The sequence below is a fragment of the Athene noctua genome, chromosome 1, assembly GCF_965140245.1.
Source record: "Athene noctua chromosome 1, bAthNoc1.hap1.1, whole genome shotgun sequence".
Classification (NCBI taxonomy): Eukaryota; Metazoa; Chordata; class Aves; order Strigiformes; family Strigidae; genus Athene; species Athene noctua.
In genome coordinates this window covers 241,376,527-241,389,367 of record NC_134037.1, presented here as the reverse complement: position 1 = coordinate 241,389,367, position 12,841 = coordinate 241,376,527, and positions in this window count along the sequence as shown.

Sequence of the window (12,841 nt, the reverse complement as noted above, 5' to 3'; positions counted from 1 at the left end):
ATTTTAAGGAACAGTGCAAGGCTGGAGAAGGCAACGCATCCATATGTGCTTCTCTAAATCTAACCTGGCATCCTTCTGGCTTTCAAAGCATCTGAAGAGCAAAGTGCACATTTGAGCTGTCCATAGCATTGCTGCCTGATAACTAATATCTGGTCTAACAGGCAAAGCGCTGCGGCACCTGGGGAGAACAGGAGTGGGTTCTCTTTGATCTGCAGGGCACCTTTCTCAGTGCAGCTGCACAGCCAGGTAGAAAGCTGTCAGGATTCTTGTTTTCTTCTTCCTTTTTCAGAGTAAATCTCACATCTTCTACTTAAAGTCTCTGGCAGGCCTCCATTTACAAATATAACTACTATTTATTATGTATACGGAACCAGAGAAGGGCCATTGCTTTATGACCGTGTAATAAAACGGGACACTGCTCGCCGTGTGCTTTGAAGCCCAGGACCTGATCCGGTGGAGATAGAAAATGGGCTGCATGCACAGGAAGGGGATTGCTATAGTGGATCCCATTGCAAAGACCAGAATTAAATACACAACACACCTACAAAGCACAGGTACAGCTTTACAGGGGGAAAGGAGCCAAGCAGCCAGCTGCCCTCACTCAAACAGCATCCTTACAGGGGAAAATGAGCACTGTGCTCCAGCAACACTCTTGGGGCATCTTTTGAACATGGGATCTGCTGGCATTGCACTGGTTTTATCTGGGTAAAGTCAGGTGTCCCTTAAAAGAAATAACTTATCTGTCCCCCCTGTTGCTCCTCTTTCCTCACCACTGCCCTCCGTTAGCTGTCCTTGTCCCTGAGGTCTCCACTGGGACCAAGGGGCGTAATTGGGGGGAGAAGGTGATGTGCCATGAGGAGGAGGGTGACCAGATGGATTCAGCATGTGGTTGTGCTTTACATTTCCAGTATGCCATCTCAACCCCACTGCCACCCCCAGCTCCAGCCCTTTGTGACTGTCACTGAAGCTTGTTCCCCAGAGTGCCGGGAGGAATTCAGTTTGGGATGTCAAAGGGGGAGAGGGCCACTTGGTAACTCACCTCCTGGAGGTCAGAGCACGTCCAGTTCCATCTACTCCAAAAACCCCCCTGCAGAGGACACCCATGGCCATGACACTGAATGGAGCAAAGAAGGTGTACCAAAGACTGAGGAGCAAGACATACTAAATTGGCTAATCTTTTCATATGATTACCTGTTTCTCTTGCTTTCTGCCTGCCTCCTGCGACATGCCAGTGCCATCACCCTTCAGCACACTGCAGCGGGGCAGTGCTGCCTCTCCTGTCAGTGCCTCCTGCTGCCCAGCTGGCTTGTGGTCCTGCTGCTAGCAGGCTGCCTGTCAACACCACATTTTGGGAGATGCAAACTGGTGTAAGGAGGGGAGTTTCTGCCTTTGATTCTTGTCTTTTTGCCAAAGGTGTTCTTTGGCGTTAGGGATTTGGGGACCTAAGCATGTATGGTGATTAAGGAGGGCTCAGTTTTGCTCTTTGGTTCCCTATAGAGGTATTTCAATACCCCACAAAGGGATGAGGGCACAGGCCAAGTCAGGGCAGAGGGAAAGCAAGGTGATGCTCCCTTGGTGGTGGCAGCCCTCCATCCCTCATCCCATGCAGAGCTGCACCCCAGTGAGCCTGGATCTCCTGCAAGGATGACACGGTTCTCCTGGGCTCTTGCTTGTTCACGCAGGGCTGATTCAAAAAAGATGTTGGCAGAAGATGTTACAGACCTTTCAGAATATCTCTTCATACACCAGCACTTTCTTCTCTTCATCCTCAGGCAGGAATCACAAAGATCTGGACCACATCCCCAGCCCCAGAGCCCCAGAAAGCAGGAGCCAGTGCCTAGCAGCAAGTTCTCCCAATTACTTCTTTTTAAAAATGCTTTCACCAAACAGTTGATTAATCCTACACTCCCCAAGTGATCTCCCCAAGCGCTGTGTGCCATGGACACGGACCATGCACTCACCACACAGGAAGAGGACGGGGTCTGGGCTCCTCATGTGAGCCCTAATGGCTGAGGGGACAAGAGATGTTCTCAGGAAGCGCATGTGCGGTAGATACCTTAGGAAAAAAGTCACATAATATAAATTTTCTTCCCTCCAGATTCCTTGTATGCAAACCATGGAAACAAAAATACATCCTTACTCTCTTTTTTTCCAGGGAATTTTCAATGGAAGAATGGAAAGGGGTTTTTTCTTAAAAAAAAAAAAAAGAAGTAGAGATGTGAGGAATCTTAACAAAATTGTCTGAAGTCTCTGAGCTTGCCTGCCCGGCTGTTAGTACTCCCGGGCTGCCTGGGCTTGGTGCCCAGGGACCCAGCGCCCTGGAGCTCAGCAATGCTCAGGGGTTGAGGCAGCTCTGCCCAGGGTGGCTTTTCCTCTGGTCGGCGCTCACACAGCTTGAGTGAGGACACAAGAGAAAGTGCTGGTGAGACTCAAACACTTTGCCTGAGCAGCTGAAAGATAAGTTTTTTCCCACAGTTTATTAGGAAAAGTGTTGGGGTCGTGCAGCTGCCAACACAGCCACAAGGTCCCCACTCAGTGACAAAGGTCTGCACCCAACGGCATGCTGGGGCAAGCTCTGACATGGCAGCCCAGCCTCCTTAGGGACAGAAACCACTCGATGCTGGACCTACAACAAACCACGACAGCCTTTGATTCTGCCCCTAAGGTCTGCCTGCCCAAATAATTCAGTAATCAACTACCCCCCCACGTACCCAAGTATAACCATGTACTTTTCACAAGTGTTTAGCAAATGTAATCTCTGTGTTTTATACCTTTCAGTCATTGATCAAGCTGATGTGTTTCTCCTTTGGACAAATAGTCATTACATCTGAAAGTTTACGGCTGGGCTTTGAAGTTAATGTTCTCTGAGATGAAGGAGAAAGTTCACACTTCTTCTATTGCTTCCAGCCCCTCTGGCTGCAGACCAGATAAGACAGCGATGCCTTCAATTTACAAGTGATGACTATTTTTGCAGGCAGAAAAGCCAAAAAAACTTCTTAAAATAATAATGGCTTGAATCCTGTAGTGCTCAGCAAAATGCTGGGAAAGGAGGGAAATGAATCCAGGAAAACTATGGATGTTTCAGAACTGTTATTTCTCTGTTTACTGTCTCAGCTTCATCCGAGGCTGCCTCTCCCTCTGCTTTTGCTGCTGTTATGGCCACATTGTCTTAGGTTGCCCACAAACTGCTCTTTTCCACCAGCAACCCATGGGGAAGAAGGCCACTGCAGACAAAAGGTTTTTGCCTGGCTATTAAGAAGTCCCTCCCCCTAATTGTCCATGGTTAGGTAAAGGAAATGCTACATTTACAGCATAGTCTATTAACAGCCAAGACCTAGTGTTTCAGCTGGAGGGCATAAAGGCATCCAGTTCCTTCACACTGGTTTGGAAATTGCAGCCTCGGTGTGACTTTTTCAAGCTTTCTTCCTACCCTCCTTCGTACTGCAGCGTCAGTCAGGCTGGGGCAAGCCGGCTCCTCCAGGCTTTGCTGGGGGGCTTTTAGCATCTCTGCCCGAGGGGGGCTCTGAGGGGCATCCCATAAATGCTCAGAGACAGACTGTCACTGCCTTCAAGCTCTAGATACAGTAACTGAGGCTGAAAGGGCTTTGGAAAGGGATGGGTTTTTCCAGGGCCTCAACTAGCCAAATTGGGGAATTCTCAAGAGATGGCAGCTCCACCACCTACCTGGGCAGCGGTGCCTGTGCTTGCCCGCATCCTGCTCTCCTCTAAGCCTCTTCACTCAAAAGTGGCTTTTCCATTTGACCCCACTAGCCATGGGACTGGCCAAAAACAGATGCCAGGAAGATCCACGTGTACCCCACGTCTGGAGTTATCTGAACCCATGCTAAGGAGATGTGAAATGCAGTTATGTCAGGAGCTCCTGCAGAGCATACACAGGTACCATTAGCATTTTGATACTGCCAGTGAGCGGATGCTTAGATATAACTAAAATACCTTCTAAAATGTGATTTACAAAATGGCAAGATTTCCAATATATGCTGTCTAATTTACAGCTGAATTACATCCCTGTTGTAGTACATTAAAGGAAGGATCAGTGTACTGCGGCTCACAGCTGGGCATCATGTCAGCTAAACCTGCTTCTCCCTTTCAAGCGCCGTTGGGGACCAGCAGCAGAACAGCACAAGGCTCTTGAGCCACCCTGGCGCGACCACAAGGACCAATCAGAAAACATCCCAGGAGGTGACAGCAAACGCCAGGGTGCCACCGGCATCTCCCACTCCAGCTGAGAGAGTCCCCCTCCATCACTAGAGACCTGCCAGCATCCTTTGCCACAAGCAGTGGTTCCCTTTTTTTCACACCTGTGCTGCTAATTTGCCTGGATTAGTGTGACTATATGGGCTCTGGGACATTTCTGCTGATTCTCCTCCACATCTCAGCAATGGGACCTGCCTCGCTGAACACTCAGAAAACTCCTCCCTTCTTTATTTTACTCCATTTAATCCTTTGCTGCAATGCTAAATAAAATCTACTTATTATTAACACCCCTCCCAACAGTAGTGGTTATGTCTGCTGCTGTTTTAGCTTCCAAGTAATTTAAATAAACAACTGAACCATAAGGAGAAACTATTAAACATCCCCTTCCACTGGACATCAAGATGTACCAGGTCATTAATATTTCTTTATCGCTGCAAATTTTGATGCTTAAAATCCACTCCTCCATTTGTCAAATGGGATAATTCTTAAATGTTTTCAATTATCCAGCTAATTAGCACTAAATCCTGCATTGCAGTGAATGCTACATTACACAGTGTTTCTCGCACTAATTTCTTTGGAAGGTAGGGCCTGCGATATGGCGCAGCCCTCACAGTGGGGAGGTTTTTCATCTTTTAGGGCACCATCACCCATTTTTGCCCTTGCCTTAAAAGGCAGCCAATATCCCTTCCAGCTTTCCCAGGCAATCATCAGCCACAAAATCAGTGTTGCACTTGGGAACATCAGTGTCAGGAGGCACAAAGGTGTTTTTTCTGCTGCTGGTGTTGGGGGGACCTTTTGGGAACAAACCCCACTGTAACATCCCTATTTTGAAAAATGCCTGGTCTTTCCTTCAGGGGCACCTACCAGTGCTCAGCAGCACAATAACACGCTGGGGACCTGGCAGATGCATCTTCTGCCTGGGCACTCGGTGGGCTGGAAGCTCTTTTAGGGACTTTGATGCTTTTCCCTCTGTTCCCCTGGGGATGACAGGGCTGGCATGAGGGGGTCCTGGGTACTGGCGGCACCAGGGCATCCCTCGCTGTGGCTTCTGCTCCGCTTTTCACACAATGCCCGCTCACTCCCATTTTTGGAGGATCTAAAGCGAAGCTCTGCACCCCTCGGAGAAGACACGCTGGAAAACACTAGTCTGCTCCCCAACTCCATTGCAGAGTAATTTCATTTCACCATAAAACAATCTTACTGCCCAACATGGAGCAGGTCTGGAGCAGCCCCTGAGAGGTGCAGGGCTCTGCATCCCATTAGGGCTGCCCGGAGGAAGCCGAACAGAACTTTTATTAAATCAAGCTCAGAGTCAATGCTTAAAGAAGGGCTTTTTTGAACTAGGAGCTGAACCTCATGTTTGGTGCCCTGCCAAGCTCAGGATAGTGCGAGGAGGAAAAGGAGATGTATTTTTGGACTGCATGTCTGCGAACAGGCTGTTAGATAAAATTAAAGAGGCTGTTTATAAAGAATCCTCTGGTGGTGAAGCAGATGTGGAGGCCCAAGTTTATGACAAGATATATTTCTGGTATTCGCATGAACAATCATTTTCATTCAGAACTTTCCTCATGCTGTAATAATTTCTTGGTTTGGGGTTGTGTTTTTTATTTTATTTTATTATTTCAACTGAAACTGGCATGATGCCCTCATCACTTGTGATAAACTTGTTTGTTTACTTATGTTGTGGTAACCGGAGAGCTGGACTCAGTCTCTGCTTCCTTGGATGCTGGTTGTTTCCTACCAGAGCACTTGAGGCCATTTGACACAGGTAGCAAAGCAGAAAAACAGTATTTCATTATTTTCTTGCCATGTTGATTGCAGATGATGAACACTTTGGCTTCTGCAGGCCACTGAGCTGGCACCCATAAGGCCTTCTCTTACTCAAACCCCACAGCACAAGGACTGCCAGCCCTGCTTGTGCCTGGCCTGACACACAGGCAAAATATCTTTGCAGGAGGCAATGGACTTAGTTCATAGAATCATCGAGTATTTTGGGTTGGAAGGGACCTTTAAAGGCCATCTACTTCAAACCCCTGTCATGAGCTGGGACATCTTCAACTAGATCAGGTTGCTCAGAGCCCCGTCCAACCTGACCTTGAATGTTTCCAGGGATGGGGCATCTACCACCTCCCTGGGCAGATTCCCCAGAGCAAACTTCAGGTTTGCTCTGGTACAAAACAGGAGCTGAGTTTTCTTCTGAACTGATGTTATTCTTTACTGAGCTATGCTTACCATCCAAGAAAATACTTTGGTTTATGATTAATGTCATATAAATACATGGAATGTGTTTAATAGATATTCCTGCAGCACTGAATGTGTTTTAAAAATACGCTGCTTTCCTGAGCATTGTAGGCAGCAAAGGCATTGCTGTCCTTTTACAAGAAAAATCGAGAGCAGGAGCACACGTTTGTAAGTGAAGAGACATTATCGTTAATTATGCATGGTTTGAGTTCATGCTGACTTGCCATTCTTCCTTGGATCCTGCACCGAGTCCTGCCTTTCTCATGGCACAGATAATAACTTAAAAGAAAGCAGCCCAACACAATTGCCATGATCTGTATCTGGAGCAGAGCATCGCATATGGAAGACATAATATTTGATAGTAAATTTTTGCTTTGACATTATATTAGAAGTTAAGCAAAAAGGTGTCAGCCTTGGCCTAGAGTTTCATGAGCCACAGGCGGAACACGCTTCTTCAGGCTCTTTTAAACCTTCTCCTCGTCTTCCAAAAGGAGAAACTCGCAATCTGGACTCAATTGAACCTTAAAGCCATAAAATTCCAGGTTCCAATAAATCTTCGTTTTATAAAAACACATCCAGCATATATCAAAACAGAGACTGTAAAAGAAATTAAACATGTGTGGGTCACATACTCTGTTGGATGCTCCTTAACAGTATTGCAAAATGAGTGCAATAACAAGGTGCAGTTTTGCTATGAAGTTTTGGTACCTCCTTGTAGCTGCCTGGGGCGCCCACCCAGAACAGGAGCAAACACACGGGGAAGGGGCTGGTGGCTCCGCTGCCACATACCCTCTGTCCTTTCCCAGTGTGGACAAGCTGGGCTCCAGCCAGCATCCCCACGGGCCCAACGCCTGCGCTCCGTCGGGGGCTTCAGGTGTTGAAGCAATCGGGTGCACCAGCAGCTGCAGGATGTGGCCCACGGGCATCCCACACATCTCCCCTTCAGTAGGGGCCCAGCAAAACAGGGAGTCACTCCTCCAGCCCCAGCCACGGTGAGCAAAAGCACTGTAAATCTAAGGGAGATGAAAGTAAAGTGATATCTGGGGGGAGGACTTGCCCGCCTGTTCCCGTAAAGTTGAAATGCAAAGCAAAAACGAAAGCAGCTGGTATCACACTGCAGAGAAATGGGCTTTAACAAGTTCTTTTTCAGGGCTTTACAAAAATTCTGGCTGTGATGTAATCTTGACATTTCCTGGCTCACTGGTGATTTCCTCGGATCAAACACCCGGAATGCTGGGGAGTCGTCACCGCTGCGCGCAGCTCAGATTACTCGCGCCGTCCCAGCGACCGCGGAGGAGAGAGGCGTGGGGTGCCAGCTGGCAGGATAGGGGGCAGCAGCCTGTGCCCCTCTCCCTGCTCTCCTCCTTAGCCTGGCTGGCCGAGACGCTGAGCATGCACCTTTCCTTTTTAGAAATTCCCCTTAATTTTGAGGGGTGAGGTTTACGGCTCCTGGCGGGGGGTCCTGTGGCCAGCAGCCTTGGCACAGAGACTAAAGCCTGCAAGGACCCTGGCAGGGACAGGCCCTCAGACTTTATAACAAGATATAGTCTGGTTTTTAAAATCCATTGTACTATGGCAATTATGTGAACTTCCAAGTGACTTGCTTGAGAAGTCACGACTGAGTCCAAAAGCAGTCAAAGCTCTACAGACTTCAGGAATCTTCTTATCATGAAGATTCATTGAATTTCTGCTAGCAATGTTCTGAAACTAGAAAGCCGGGGGTGGAAGGGAAAAAAAATGCAGCACATTTTATTAGCATTTTACGGAGGTATTTCAGTTCATACTCAGAGCTCATTTAACATCTCCCAATTCTCATGAACTCAAGTGGCCTCAGGGAAGATGCCTTTATGAGTGCTGGGATGACTGTCCAGGAGGTCTGAGATCACGGGACCCAGCAGCAGGATGCCACAAGTCTGCCACAAAATTGTAACACTGGAATGAGCAGAGGGTGGGCAGGCAGCGCATCCTGGGTTTCCAAAAGGTGCTCCATGGATGCAAAGAGCTCCCGTCCCCACCTGCCACCCATGGGGACAGGGGACAAGGGGCCGTGGGGACAATGGGGCCATGAGGACGTCAGGGATGGGGCGGGCTGGGGCTGGGGTGGGGGGGCGGGGGAGGCCAAGGCCCAGGGACCGCGCTGTCTTGCACAGTTGTCTCTTTGCAATTCCCTGAATATCTGGAACCATGAACATCCCTGCAGTTTCCATCAACCACTAGAGATGGAATATGTTAAATCTGGCAGTTTGGTTACAGCAATGAAATACGAAACTGAAGGACTTTCACCAGGCTTTTAGTGCAAATACTCCATGCAGCCTTACTTGTGCCCCACTCCGACCACCCCCCTGCAGTGCCACACTGGTTTATGTTACGTTTTGCAGCTCCCGGTCCCAGAATACCGTCTTCTAGGTGGCTCCATCACAACTGCAGCTCCTCCCGAATGCAGCAATTCACCTGCACGTGATGAAGATAATTTCTGTACGATGTACATCTTCTTGAAGGAGCAGAGGTTTTTGATTTTTATAGGGACAAACTACTCAGTCAGCCTAAGTATTCCACTACCTTGAGGGACTGCAGCTTTCAGGAGAGACATGCTTTTAAACTGCATTGGCAGCGTGTGGCTTGGCTGGCCAGTGCCACGCAGCTCCTGTGACCTCTTGAGGCAGCTGACATGTGCATCCTCAAGGGGTAAGACTGAGACAGGACCAGCGTCCCCAGCTCAGGAGTACCACAGGAGCCCGATTGGAGAGGGCACCCAGCAGGGCAGTGGCAAACCCCCATCCTGACTTGAGATCCTTCAACATCTGCTGTAGCAGGTGGAAGGAGAAAAAAACAGACTCTTCCCCAATTTTGTTATCTGGTTCTCCGAAGACTGTCCAAATTTGGGTTGCTCAGGAGCTCTCCATTACTAATTACCCTAAAATAAATAAAATGAAAGGCAAGCAATGAAGGATTCCTCTGGGAAGCACTTGTACCATGACCAGAGACCCCAGGCAGATCTTCCCCACCTCTTCTTCCTCACCAGGGATTTGCTGGCAAATCAAGCCTCTGGAGAGGAGTCACCTGAAGGCTATGAGTGCCGTGGGCTCAGGGTGGTGGGAGCCTTCCCCTCCTGGCCAGGGACGCTCATCTGGCTCAGGTAGGCGTCACCTTTGCCATGTTTAAACATGGGAGCTGCAGCTGAGATGTTGATGCATGCGTCTCTTTTCGCTCTTAAAAAGTATTTAGGAAGGGATTTAAAAGGCTACCACTGACTAATTTAATGCAGCCCAACATATGTTTAGAAGTAGTATTAAAAAAAATCTTCTAATATTAAAATATATATATATATTTCCATGCAAACAGTGTGAATAATTGACAGAGGTAGCCACAACTCTGTCCTGCACAGCAGAAAGAGAAAGCGAAACAAATCCAGCTGTGTGGGCAAGGGCAGGAGGAGACTTCAGCAGGGCCTCTGCCTGCCTGCTGCCTGCTCTGGGGTCTCAGGCCTGGGCAACTGCTCGGTAGCAGGGTTATTGCAGGGATTAGTTAAGCAGCACTGCAGGTTTGGCTATCTAGACTTTTATTCACATAATCCTTCAAGTCTTGTATTAACACACATCAGTTGGGTCTGTTTTTAGCTTAATTGTATCGCATGCTCTGGCATTTATATTCACTTACAGGCATATTGTGGTATTTCCAGACTTAGGTCACTTCAATTTTATTATTGCAGGTGGTCCAAATAAATTTTCATTAACTTTTTCACGTTTGTTTATGTTTTCTAAAGAGAACCATAAAAGGAACAGTTCAGAGGTTTGTGGTTTTTGAATAAGGCTCGGGAGCAACTTTCCTATCAGTTTTACAATTGCTTTGTCCTTTTCGCCTCAACTCTCACATTAAATGCAGCATCCAAAGGCCAGAAAATTCAACAGTACTTACCTGACAGGCGCAGATATTTAGATAGAGAAACCACCTTTTTATTAAAGACATTTCAGGCAATTTGAATTGTGTTACTCATCCCTGTTTTCACATTTTTTTCCTACATTTTGCTTCACTAAAGACTTTCACAAAGCTGTATGCGCATAATCTGCCTCACATGAACAGCCTGTGACAGAGCCACAGCTTCTCCCGAGGTTAATTTATTACCAATTAACTTGAGGTGCTCAAATCTCTGCAAAGGCTGGTGTGAATTCTCTAAATCTACAGCTGGAAATCAAATGCAGGTAAATGTCTAATTAAAAAAAAAAAAAAAATAAGGAATATGATTAATAATCTGCCAGTGCTTGGATATCAACCCAAAAGCAAGAGCAAAAGGTAGTGAGCCTAAAGCCCACAACCCCTTTCAGGAGCAAAGCTACACACCGCAGCACAGTAGTTTCTCTCTGAAGCATTTTTAAAATTCTGTGGGATGGTGGAGTTGTCTTGAACTTTTATTGTTCTAAAATTAGTGCAGAAAAATGAGAAAAAAGGGAGTTTCCTCTGCAAAAGTCACGGGTCGATGATTAAGCACTGGGGATATCAACTTGAACTCAAGTTTTGACCATGCTGAACAGACAGAGAAAAGTCCCTGTAAAACTCACATTTTGCACGTCTGCCTTTGAAAAAAAGTCTGTCAAGTAATCTCTTCTACCTTTTGCCTGTTCTCATTAAACCCAGGACGTTTCCACGCTGTGAGGTTTCTGCACACTGTAGGTACAAGCCATCGCTCAGAGCGGTGCTCTGGGACTTGCAGTCTCCGTGTTTATATTTCAGTGCTACGCATGATTAATCCTCCATTTCATTCATTGTCTTTTTACTTCTCTGCTACTGGGAACAGTAAATAAGAGGGAAGTTGTAACAAGAGCCTCCCTTCTATTCAGAGACCTTCTGTTTCCTGCAGGCTGGCGGATTCGAAAAAAATCACAGCTCCATTGTGCTCCCAAGTCATATTAAATGATTAGATGGAAAGAAAAATCCACATGAGTAGAAACAGGGGGCTCAAAGAGGAACATTGAGGCTGGTGGACCAGGGACATCAATCCTGAGCAGTAGCATATCCTGAGGATGCTGCACCCTGTGGCAGCACCGACATTATGTTTTTTCCCCCATTTTGGGGGTCTGTGGAAGGCAGGAGCTGCTCCCAGCATTAGGGACGCTTTGGTGGGCATTCCGGAGCACCCCTGGCACCACAGGAATATCATCGATTGCCTGGGGATGGTGGGGCAGCAGGACAACCCTCCTGTCCGATATGGGGAGCACAGATCCAGCCCCCAGCAGTGGGGGGGAGCAGACTCTCTCCTGTTCCCTGGAGCAGGGCTGGCAGGGGTGGATGCCGGGCAGGACAGGGGCACCGCCGGGTGACCCCCGGGCAGAGGCAGAGCCCGGGTGCTGCTGCACAGAGGCAGCGTGTGCAGCACTTGAGATGGTGTTGCCATCGCTGAACATCTGGTACAAATGTTCCCCCAAAATAGATCATTTCCCTCTTTCACCTCAAAGGAAAGGGCGTTGGAAGGAGGCTCAGTCACAGCTAGTCCCTATGGCAGGTGGGTTTGCTGGCAGCCTCCCACCGGGAGCCAGTTACACATCCTGGAGTGCGACCCTGGGACAAGCCATCAGCCCCAGGCGGGACCCGAGGGGTCAGTCCTGCAAAATTCTCAACGTTCCGGTGGGTGCGGTGCCTGCCAGCCCCCCGTGAGCAGAAACGCACCAGCACTTTGCCATCAGTGGCTGGTAGAGTAAATCTGAACCCTCCTGTCCCCAAAACCAGCTGTTAAAGCTGCTCCCACAATGAGGGGCCCAGGCTGCGATCAACCCTCACCTGCATTTTCCAGTATCAGTTTTACAATATTGTGCTTGTTCACAGCACCTAATTGGAAGGCGTCACTACAAATGTGTGTCAACAGAACTAAAATGAGCGTAAGTGCCGCTATAGTCAAGTCTGATAAAACATGAGTCACTGTTATTCAATCATTTACTAAAGCACGTTTTGCAAGCTATCTCTTCCAGGAATCATCACCACACAAATTTGAGAGGTGGGGGTTTTTTTAAGAGCGCTGTGATTTTGATTTTTACTGCGTAGCTGAGTCTTCACAGGGCTAGTCTCTGTGGCCCCCACCTGCAGCCCGCCACGCCGCTCCCTTTGCATCTCTATTTCAAACCCAGGCACGAGGCCCTCGCCCCAGTCACCCACCACTTACACTCTGCATGGCACAGCCGTGGGCAGGAGCATGCCAGCTTTTCAGCACTGTTCTTCCTCGGGACAGTTTTCATACCCAATATCTCCCTGGCACCAGGAGCAAGCTGGCAGCAAGGAGGGGGCTGCCAGGCCCACCCCCCCGGCTGCCAGCGGTACCCCTGAGGTGCTGCAAGCCTGCATCATCAGTAGTTTAGGGGACAGGCATTTTGCCCCTGGGCAGGCTGAGGAACAGTGT